This window comes from Melopsittacus undulatus, chromosome 1 (assembly GCF_012275295.1).
Source record: "Melopsittacus undulatus isolate bMelUnd1 chromosome 1, bMelUnd1.mat.Z, whole genome shotgun sequence".
Taxonomy (NCBI): domain Eukaryota; kingdom Metazoa; phylum Chordata; class Aves; order Psittaciformes; family Psittaculidae; genus Melopsittacus; species Melopsittacus undulatus.
The window spans coordinates 38,013,840-38,025,455 of NC_047527.1; positions in this window are offsets into that span (position 1 = coordinate 38,013,840).

Consider the following 11,616-nt stretch of genomic DNA (forward strand, 5'->3'; position numbering starts at 1 on the left):
ATGCAGTAAACAGCCATCAAAAGAGTAGAAGCATGAACCCCTACACTAGGTTTTAGTTAAGCAATTCATAAATGGCATTATTACAGCATGGACTTGCATCATGTGAACTCAGTAACACAGTGCACAGCTGAGGAAAAAGCATCGATGAGGTTCTGATAGAAGTCAGCTGGTTTAGGAGTCCCAAGTTTTAGTGGCAGATGAAATGCTTATGCTGTATAAGCAAGTATTATTTGGACCTACAGCTGAGACTAGGTAACTGTTTAATTAATGATGCTTGCAAAGCAATAAAATCTAGCTCCTTGTTCCCCCAATTATATATACAATATAAAACTAGTTATGAAAGTGTAAGTACTTAGAAGTATTTGAAAGGGATGACAAACTGCCTACTGCCACTAATAAAACCTCCACAGTGAGCCTTCCTGACCGATTTGCTACAGCACCTTTGAAGTTACTGTATCTGATCACACAGAATCATCCAAAAATCTGAAATGCTCAAGACTGCGATTCTTCCTTTCCAATCCTGCTCAACACCTGAAATCCATGGACCGTCACTTTTAGGTAACAGTGATCTTTGAATGTAGTCTTGAAATAAAAGCACAAGAAACAGGATCACCTCAAAGAAGTATGTGTTATGTCCTCAACTGAGACTGCTGCTTCAAAGCAAACCCAGCAATGACGCAGCTCATCTCAGTAACAGCCGGTTATCAGAATCAGGTCCTGTCGTGGTCAAGACCTTGGTCAAAGTAAACATTATTTAGCAACAATTAAAAACATCAGTGTTACCAGCATTGTGCCCAGGCTGAAAGTATAAACACAGCACTGCACCAACTACTAAGGAGAAAAACTGCTGCTGAACCCAGGACAGGTCCCCCTGGGCACTGCATACCAGTGTGCCACGCTTGGATGAGACAGAGTTGTTGAAGAAAAAAAAAAAAGTTCTATTTGAGAAACTTCAGTGCCCTACCACTCTAAAATACATGAAGACTTGACAGACCGATCTCCTGCCACCTGATCTTCATAAAAAATTGTTAAGGAGGCTCTTTTTTCCGATTTCCCTCAAACCCAGGTCTCACTTCTCAGTGTAATGGATGCTAAGAGAATGACTTAACACCAGCTGCACCTATCATATCTCCATAGCACCCAACACATTCTGCAGAGCTCTGCAAACTACTCAAAAACCAAAAGACAAGAATTAAGCCAAAGATATTGGTGTCAGTTTACCAAGAGATGACTGCAAAGCAGTAGAAACAGCAACAGCTGTCAACTGGATTTGTCCATCAGGATTGTCAGGACTTCCAGCCTGCTTCTGAGCATCCAGGTAAGCCAGCTGCTGCCTTCCCTTTCAAATGTACTTCTCACTAGTCAGCCATGCCTCTCATGGCAAGCTTGGGTTACAGCACAGGCTGTACTCCAAACCTATTCAAAAGCTGCTAACAAAAACTAGAAGTATTTGTTTAAAAGTAAGATTCTGTGTCTGTGTGTGTGTGTGTGTGTGTATGTCTTTCTTCATCTGGCAAATACTTCATCTGTCTTTTAATTTCTGGCTACTTACAAAATAACTTTCTAGTAGCAAGCTAAGTGAAGAATTTATTGAACAAATTCTAAGCCTCAAACCCGACAATGCTGACAGTCTTATAAAAAAAAAAAGAGTGTCTATACACATCCAAAACCATAAATGCGTCAGGTTTATTTTTCTGATTATTCAATACCTACATTTTTAGGCACCTGCATTTATAGAAGCAGCAGTTAGGTATTAGCAATGCTAAATGATGTATGTGCTCTAGCAACTCTTCCTGGCACTTTCATATAAAACATACTCTCTTTAGAAGGGATGGAAGATGCCATGAAACAGGAACTTCTATCTTTTTAGGAAGTAGTAATTGAAACATTAGGTAAAAAAACCCAAAACACCAAGAAAACCCAACAAAGCCACTTCAGTGTCTGTCTATTTAAAAGGAAAAAGTCCACTATTCTTTAGGGATCTCAAGATTCTAAGTAGCATCACATACAGCGGGGGTTATGACTTTTTTTCTCCCCTCACAACATTATGATGTTCTACTAAGAAACTGGCTAAGTCACTTTTTCAGCCTACAATAAACTGTAATTCATGTACAATAACATGTAATTCAGATTAGTTCACTGAAATCAGGAGAGCCAGCTCCATGCTATCAGCCTGGTCCACAAATAGCCCTTGTTGATAATCTGGGAATTTGAGATTATTGGTATGGCCATGACACAGTGCTTCATCTGAGGGCGAACCGTTAATTTTTCATGTCTCACACACACTTCCTATGTCTTCTTCACAACAAGGACAAAACTGAGCTTCCTCTCACATCTTCTAAAACACTGAATAAAGTAACAGTGTTAAAGCTGGAGTGAATTTATAGGTAAGGTCCAGAGCAATAGTATTTTTCCCCCCCCCCCCAGAGCTGAAGCCAACTAAAACATGTTTAAAGGCAAGAGTTTCATTTGAGAGGCAGGGAGGAAATATAGATCAACAAGGCAGCGATGCAAGTAACATCTACAAGATAGAAATCTATGTAGCGCCTCTATTTCAAACCTATGATGGCAGTATAGCCCCATCACTTATACTTTGTTAGAAAAGCAGTGTCCATCTGTCATTTCACACAAGACATACCACCTTTTATGGTAACCGATACAAATGAAACAGGGCTACAGAACACCCTCTGAAGTATTTTTAGAGTTTTGAGAACCAGACTGAAGATTTCAGTGTTTACCAAAAACTTCACTTTTCATTACAGCCAGGAAACTGTCCAGCCAGTTTCCCCTACTTCCTTTTGACCTACCAATTCATCCATTTAAATTAATTTCCCATTTCTGCTAGACCACGCAGTAGCTACTTAATCTGAGAGCCTTGTAGCCAGACAGACTAGCATACCAAATAACCTAACTCTTAAACCATTAACAGACACTCACTCCATTGTTTGTTGTTCCTAAACTTTAGAAATCACAAGCTGGATTCCCCTTGATTCTGATCTTGTATCTTCCCTAGTAATGCTCCAAGTGCAGAAGATGGGATGGGGAAGCCTCTTTCCAAAACACTGAAGAGCCTGACATCTCCATACCTATTCTTATAATACAGCTATCTGCTAAACAGCATGGTAGTTGCTCACAACAGAGCACGCAACTGTTATCCATCAGTGAAAACATTCCTGTTTCACTGAGTCCTCTCCTTCTTGGTCACCTTTTTATTCACTCCTGTCTTTCAAGAAGGCAACATTATCTCATGGGTGCAGAGCTTCTATTCTCACTCTGCAAAGAACAACATGTGGCAGCTGCACTGAGAGTCATGCACAGAATACCACCCAGAAGTATATTACATTATCTCTGATAATGCAATACATCTATCCTCCCAAAAGACAAACAATTGCTCCTGTCGGCAACTCTATAATATTTTATATCTCCATTATCAATTCCTGCCGACATCAAGCTAATAAACACACAATCCCCAGTTTTGAAATCAGTGGTTAACTTACATATACTATATTACCTGGGATCTGGGGGCAGAGGAAGGCTAATTTGAGAAATACATAGAAACACTACTTTCAGGAGAATGAGCATTAGCTCTTTTAATGTGCTTGGGGATTTCAAGTTGAATGTATGAAGCACTTTAAGAAAAAAAAAAATCACTTTACAGTAATTTTCAACTGGTTGCCTAACACCCATCTCCTAAGTGACTATCATCAAAACACAACCATAACACTAGTGATGAATTAATATTAAAACCCTTCAGTGAGATCACAGAAGTCCTCAAACAACAGCCCAAGTTGTCAGAGCACACTTCTCCCACACGCTGAGTAGTAGTCAGGTTCTGGAAATAAAAGCTTTGTTCAATTACAAAAGTGGGTGCTAAGTACGTTTCTCATTTACACATATAATTTTGAAATCCAAACCAATTTGACAGTGTCTAAACAGACTTTAAAAGCTAAGAACAAATACTTCCAAAAGGAAGAAGATGCAATAGTCAGAAAAAGGGAAGCTACTCAAACTTAAACAGGGGAGATTTAGCTTAGGTAAGGAAGAAATTCTTTATTGTGAGAGTGGTGAGGCACTGGAACAGGCTGCCCAAGGAAGCTGTGAAAGTTCCATCCCTGGCAATGTTCAAGGCCACAATGAACAGGGCCTTGAGCAACCTGGTCTAGTAGAAGGTGTCCCTGCCTGTGACAGTGGCGTTGAAACTAGATTAAGGTCCTTTTCAACCCAAACCATTCTATGATTCTGCTTGCTCACTACGACAACTTGACTAGCAAGAGACTGCACTCTGGCCATTTTCTATACTTTGGCAGGGATAATGAAGTTTTGCCCAGCTTCTGGGTACTGCCAGGTGAGAAGCAATTACAATGCTTCATGTATCAAATGGACGTTTTCTAGCTCACGCATTTTGCTTCACAGGAATACTTCTCAGTTGCATACTAGCATTGCTACTGTCTCTGCTGCTGTCGGTAACTTACCAGTATCACTCAAGAGACAGCAACAGCCCAGCAATCTGTGAAAGGAATAATCTAAGTGACTACAGGATGGAAGAAGTGCTAAAGACAAGAGCAGCCTAAAATAGCAGTCTGAAAATGGGCAGCAGGCATCTGCCTGCCAAAACAGAAGACACCTCACAGGACAAAGTTCGACAGCTCCTGGGCCAAGAGAGCCATGGCCACTCCAGGGTTTCTTAATGCCACCCCTTGGCTCTCTGCTACTGACTAGTTGGGTATTTTTGCCTTCACAAATATGGGTTCAGCTGTTTATCCCAGTGTATGCTGCATGTTAACATTTAACATCACCGTTCATTTCTGAGCCCATCACAGACCAAAGCAGAGTGCTCCTCCCAGGGTGGGGGGCAGCTGCCACATGGGATAGCCCTACAACACTGCATGAACAATTAAGATGAGTAAACATGTTCACTACAAAGAGATAAAAATGCACCTAGCAAAGTTTCTCCAAGATATGAGATGTGCATGTGTTGCATGCCAAGTTTCTGAGAGGAAGGGAAAATAAGCATGCAAGCCATTTTCTCCAAAACCACAATCCCCCTAATTCCCCGGGTCAGCGCAGTGTCTGGTCCTTCAGCATTCTACTCGGCTCAGCAGATGAGGAAACAGTCACACCAGAAGGCCCTGTAACAGATGGAAACCAGAGCAGCTGGAAAGCAGGGAAATGTCTGTGCGGGCGAGGGGGTGGGGTGGGGGCAGAAAGCACATCCCCACTCCCGAGCTTTAAAGCTGTGTGCAGCCATCACACTGTCCTGCAAACTCAGCCCACGGATCTGCTGGGGAGAAAGCTGAAGGAAGTGGTACGTGGCTGGATGATTTAGTGCTTCCCACACTTCCCATCAGGAGAACAAGGCTGAGCCACACAACACAGACCTGCAAACACTGGGTGCCAGCTCCACAGCGGAGCGGCAGGTAGGGGGAAAGAGCAAGCTGAGCATTTGCTTTCTTCGTGGAAAGCACAGCAGGTAAAGAACTACCAGTTCAAGAGAGCCTAGAACTGGAACAGTGAAGAAGGAGACAAAACTACATGTGCATACTGGAGAAAAAGTAAGGAAACAGGATGAATTAAGATCAAAATGGATCAAGGTTAGAGTGATGCTCCCCCCCCATTCTTTTTTTAAATAACCAGTATTACAGAATCAGTGGCACAGAAATAAATTTTTTAAGAGGGAAAAAAACAAACATGGTAAATGAAGGACAAAAATTGAAGGAAAAAAACTCTGACATATGGTACAATTATTCCACTACAGTTTAGATTCACAGCTTTACAACACCTGCGCAGTTAATAACCGTATTAAGTCATACATGATGTCACCAGTATTTCCTTTCTCAACTTAAGTCAACTATTAGGGAAATATATGTAACAGGGTTGTTTTTACTTTTCAAAAGACAAACGACTGTCCATGATTAAGATGCCCAACCCCTGGCACAGTCTGGACAGCAGCCTACCCCTAGTCCCCGTATCAGGGAATAGAGCCATTAAGCAGAGATAGTTTATGCATGGTGGGTTTTTTAATTCTTGTTTCTTTTTATACTGGTAGGAACTATCTCCTGCAATCCTTTTGGCTCCTCAAGAAACTAAACTGATCAACATGTAAGACGGAAGTCCTCATATGAGAGCAGCAGATTACAGTGTTAACCCAGATAATACAAACAAGGTCATTTGATGCTTGTAAAAGGCACACAGAAATACTCCATTTTATATATATACTTATATATATATCCATCTATATCTCTATATATAGATATATACACCTATATATATAACTGTCCTTTACCTGGCCTGCCATGTAGAATTACACTTTGAACACTGATTTTCAGCAACTGTAGGAATTTGCAAAATTGACAGGGCAGCATAAAGTTTTCATGACAATTTTTCCTCCTAAGCTATTCCTGCTCCAAATGACAAACAAGATGCTTTCATTCTACTGCTTACCCCAGACATCTCAAAAAAAAAATGTTTGGGTGCAGTCTGACACCCAGGGTAAGCTGGTCTAACTATTAGTTCCATCAGAAGATCGTCACTACAGGGGCAGCTGAACAGCAGTGACAGCACAAGGGAAGAAGCAATAGTGGTATGGTTGATTTCAAGCACCACAACCCATTGGATCAGCTTATTACTGTACCACTCAGACAAACTGCCTTCAGGCCACAGCCAGGTGGTTCAACAACTTAACCTGAAAAGCACATCATTAAAACAAGCCAGGCATTTGCTGTATAGAAAGAACATGAAAAACCAATGTCTGCTGGTTATGTGTTCCAGAGAAGAAAAAAAGGAATTATAATTTGATCAAATGCATGAAAAAATAGATTCCATTTAACTGATCAAACACACAAATAAACACTGAACACTACCATAGTGCATGGAAAACCTTGAAGTTACCACTAGCTGCTTGTGCTGGCTGGAAGACTGCTGACTTGGAGTTATTTCATACCAATGTACAACTCTTGCAAAGGATGTGCAAATTTTCTGGGATCTGGCACCAGAATTTCTTTTAGACAAGAAATGTTATTATCAGTGTGATTTAGGAAAATAAAGGCCATTTGTGCATTCTAAGGATATTTATCAAGAGAGTAAAGAACAGGTTTTAGTTAAGACATTCCAAAAGCAATTAATCCATGGTGCTCACAGAACTGCTTCCAGCAGTTCAAGCCAAGCACACACACAGTCAGTTCCTCAATGAATAACTGTGATGGATAAACACGCTACTTAAAATAAGAATATTCCATCTACTTCAATTCACCGCCTAGGAAGCCTTCTAGACACAGAGAGGTAAAACTTTCCTAGATTTCTTATAACACTTCCAGTGCTCACATTGTACTTATCTTGTCTTCCCTAAATCCCCATACTACAAGGCCATTAGCATAAGACTGGGTTTTACATATTCTTTTTTTAAGGAAAACGTATTCACCATAAGAATTTTTAAATATATCCCACTATTTAAAACACTTTTGTTGCAAAAGCTGACCATTACAGACTATTTTCTAGATATGGCAGGACAAATTCCTTCCTGTCTGAGAGTTTCCATGGTAATAAAAGTCCCCTTTAAACACATTCACGGTGGTTTGGGCAGGCCAAACAGGCAGCCTTTGTACTGAAAAGCTCCCTCTTTGTACTCCTCTGTGCTGATCCTGCACAAACTACCGTAAAAGTGTATTTTAGTGGAGGCAGAGTAAAACTAAGGCTCACATCAGCTTCACACGGCAACTGTTTATTCCACAGCACAGATACAAGCCTCTGGAAGATTCCCTTCCCAAAGAATTTCAAGTGGTTGGAGCAAACAAGCTACGGCACATTTCAAGCAGACCTAACCCAAGCAACTTTGCTACTTACCCTAATAAAAAAAAATGAACAGAAATGACTGTCCTCTTTTCCCTTCCCCCACTCACTATGTAGTCTCATTGCTCTTTGGAGATGGCTTATTTACACCAGTGCGTGTGTCTCTGGTTAAATAAAGGGCAGTCTTAATTCATACCTCCAGATCAGTGTGTAGACTTGTCATGGAAAGGGATTGGGAGAACAACCTGAAGTGTGGTTCAAATTGCTGTTTGGGGGAGTATACAGAAACAAAAGTTGCTTTTAGGATGTTCAACAAAGCACCTCCCTTTACATTTCTACCTGTTCGCATTTGTACTCTTGACATCTTCTGAGTACTGGCACAAATTTCAGCACATTCAGGTCTCGCTATAAGTGGATTAGGAGTAGTAGGAGTTTACATTTCAGTAAACTTCACAGTATTTCACATTCAGAAAGACTTTTTCTGCCATCACTACAGCAGGCCTTCTACAGAGGCTAGGCCAACTCTACAGGCAATGGATTCTCTCTCTTAAAGAACTAAATCATTAAGCATTAACATGCCACGTCAATTCACTAAGGAAGATTTCAGCTATCCTTTAGAATTTTTGTTAGCTTTTGAAAATAAGTGTGCAGATTTCATTGCTGATAAAAATGCTCTATTTCATAATGAAGTTTGCTCACTAGAGTTTTCAAACCCTGTAGCTTCAGAAATGTCTGTAAGACACTTCAGTGCAGCTCCCAAGCCAGTATTTTTCTGCTTACAGTAAAATAAGAGGGAGCGAATTTAAGCATATAACTTGCACAGTGGGCCTTTTTCTAGCACTACCATTAAAATTGGGGTTCATACACACACTTCATCTAGGGGAAATTTCAGCAGGAATAGCTCTGGCATATCAACATAATGCTTCATATCTCTCATCTCAACAGTTTTAAAACACCCCTCCAACAGACACACACACACCCCCTTTCTCAACTCCCGTGATGTAACTCATTTCCCATTCGGTGACTCTGCTCCTGATAAGACTCTTTGCTTCCCAAGAACTTAAGTGGTTTGTATGGAAAGCACTATCCAGGTAAGTGAAAAACTGAAGTCTTGTGATCACTGTCATAAGCATAAGAACGAAAATACATTATTTTTGTCAGATCGAATTCGGAGGCATTTATGGTTTCTTTATGGCAATAAAAGTAACACCCTTAAAATTACAGCAAGTTTAAAACCGTGGAAGACAATGCAGTAACATTTAAGACAAGCAGAGAGAACAGAAAGGAGAGGTTTGACACAGGCATGTTCTGCAAAACCATTTGGACCCATAAAGCCAAGCTACAGCTGTAACTTTCTGGAGAAGCTTTTCCGTAGGCAGATTTTAACAACAGGATTGGAGCAGGTACAGGAAAACCAGAAGACAGCAAAGCATTCATGAAACACCTCTCAAAGCCACAGGTCTAGCAGCGCACAGGCTACTTGCAACTGAAAAATTACGGTTTTAAAGAATTACTAAAACTGAAATTTAAAAATTACTAAAACTGAAAAATTACAGTTTTAGCTCAGGCAAAAGCTACCAGCATTATTTTTTTTTCCAACAGAAAATTTCAACTCGGGAAAGGAAACTGAACAGAATTTGTTTTGGTTGCCAGCAAAACCTGGTCTATCGCTTTCGTTGAAACTAGTCCAATTTAAACAAACATCAATGTAACATCCCACATTTCTCACACTAGCAAATCTTATTAAGAATACTTTCCACAAACACATGGTATTGATCAGTTGTTAACAAAAAAAAAATGCCTTGCGCAGTTCTTAAGGATCATTTGTCATAAATCCATCTACTTCAGCAATCGAGCTCCTTAAACAGATGCAACACGTTAGATGATTTTCACTGTAGGTTGTAATATTTCTGAGTACATTTAAATTGCCCTCAAATTATGCTTTATCAAGCTATCATGCTGATTGCAAGGTAACTGAATATAATCAGAAAAGGTAAACTGTAGCCTCTATTTCTCATGCCCCCACTTCTTAAAATCAGTCATCGTACGACAGAGATTTCATTACCACCCTGTTCTGACAGAAACCAATATTAATTATTATTTGAATTAACCTTTGAGCCATAGTTTTCATCAGTACTCAGTAAAGACACGGACAATTTCTAATTACATTCTCCTCTCATTATAAGTCACTAGGCTGTAAAGCTGTATCTGACAAGACTGCTCTACTTGGCCTTGAAATCCTTTGGACTTCACTATAAATCTTTCAGAAACATCTAGGAATTCATTGAATACAAGAGCTATCACACAGGATGCTTCTCCAACAACTCAGAACTGTTGTTAAAGGGATACCAACTGTGATACCACAGAATTCTACACTACTGCTGAAGGAAAATAAATTATCAGTGACTTTATCATTTGGAATTATTATGTAGATGAACTTCTACATAAAGTTACATACAGTGGATGCACTGAGTTTATGAAGTGCAATTGTGCAGTGACCATCAACTGAATCATAATTATACTCAACAGTATAAGAAGAAAATGAAAATTTATAGACTGACAGAATCCCAGCTCTAAAGCTTACAGCAAATATCTACATTGAGGCTAAACTTATTACAGCCCAGAGAGATTTTTGGCTTAAGAGTTATTAGTTCTCTAGTAGGAAATGTGTATTTTAAGGATCATGAATGAAGAATAACCTGTAATTAATATACAAAAATTAGCACAAGAGGACAAGTTTTCTCCTTTAATTTCTCTGCTTTACCTCACATAATCACTTTGCTGTGGTCAGCTAGCTAGCCAACAAAAAATGAAAGATATATATGAACACAGGGAAAGCGAATGCCATTCTGGAGAACAGGTTTCTACCCCGGACTATGCCAAATCTCTTGAACGAACAAATTAAACTTCTAAAAGAGTGATTTCTGGCTCTGTAACCTGAGCCTCATTTTCGCAACTTCACAAAGCTCACATCTATGACTAACTCCAAATGTTCCATCTCTGAGCAAAAGACAGTTTTATTTGAAGGAATACCAGAGACTGGGATCTATCAGGTTTCAAAACCAGAACTTGACTTAGCTGCTGACTCAAGGCATATTTCAAGATAACAGAAGCATATTTCAAGATATCATTTTTAACCTTCCACTGTTGAAAATACCTGTATCTTAAACCAGAAGCCTCAGTACAAAATCAGCTTAATTCCAGTGAATGACATTTCATGTTACAGAAACCATGACTTGGACTAAGATGCACAACAGACATGACTTTAAATTCTGCTAATCCCCAAGAAAAGAAAAAAAAAAGTCTTTCCTTCAGAGATCACTTTTATGGATGCTGTTAATTACACAGAAGATCCAAGTCACTAATTTCACAAAGGCCTTAAAGAGAAAGACAAGACATAAGGAAACCAAATATACAGTTTGGGGCTGTTAACACAGAAAATGCCAGTTGTGCACATATTTAAATACATTATGCATTCCATAAATGATGGTCCATGACCAGAAGAAGAGCTAGCTACAATTAGGCTTATCACAAGACAGAGTATGCTAACAGAATTTGGATCTCTTGATTTTGGGGAAAAGCTAGAGATGATAGACGGGGCTTCACTCTACAAAATGCAAAATGTTTCTAACGTTGGTGTCAACACTGTTACCAGTTCTAAATATGCATCCATATAAATGTAAAAGTTGTATATTTTCTTCCAAGCCAGGTGACTAACACTACCATCTTAAATTGCATCCCCATATTCTAAAGCCATCTAGGCCCTTCACCTTAAGGTCCTAACTTACCTGCCCACTCAAACCAGCAAGTATTGGCCATCCTGGTTGGATG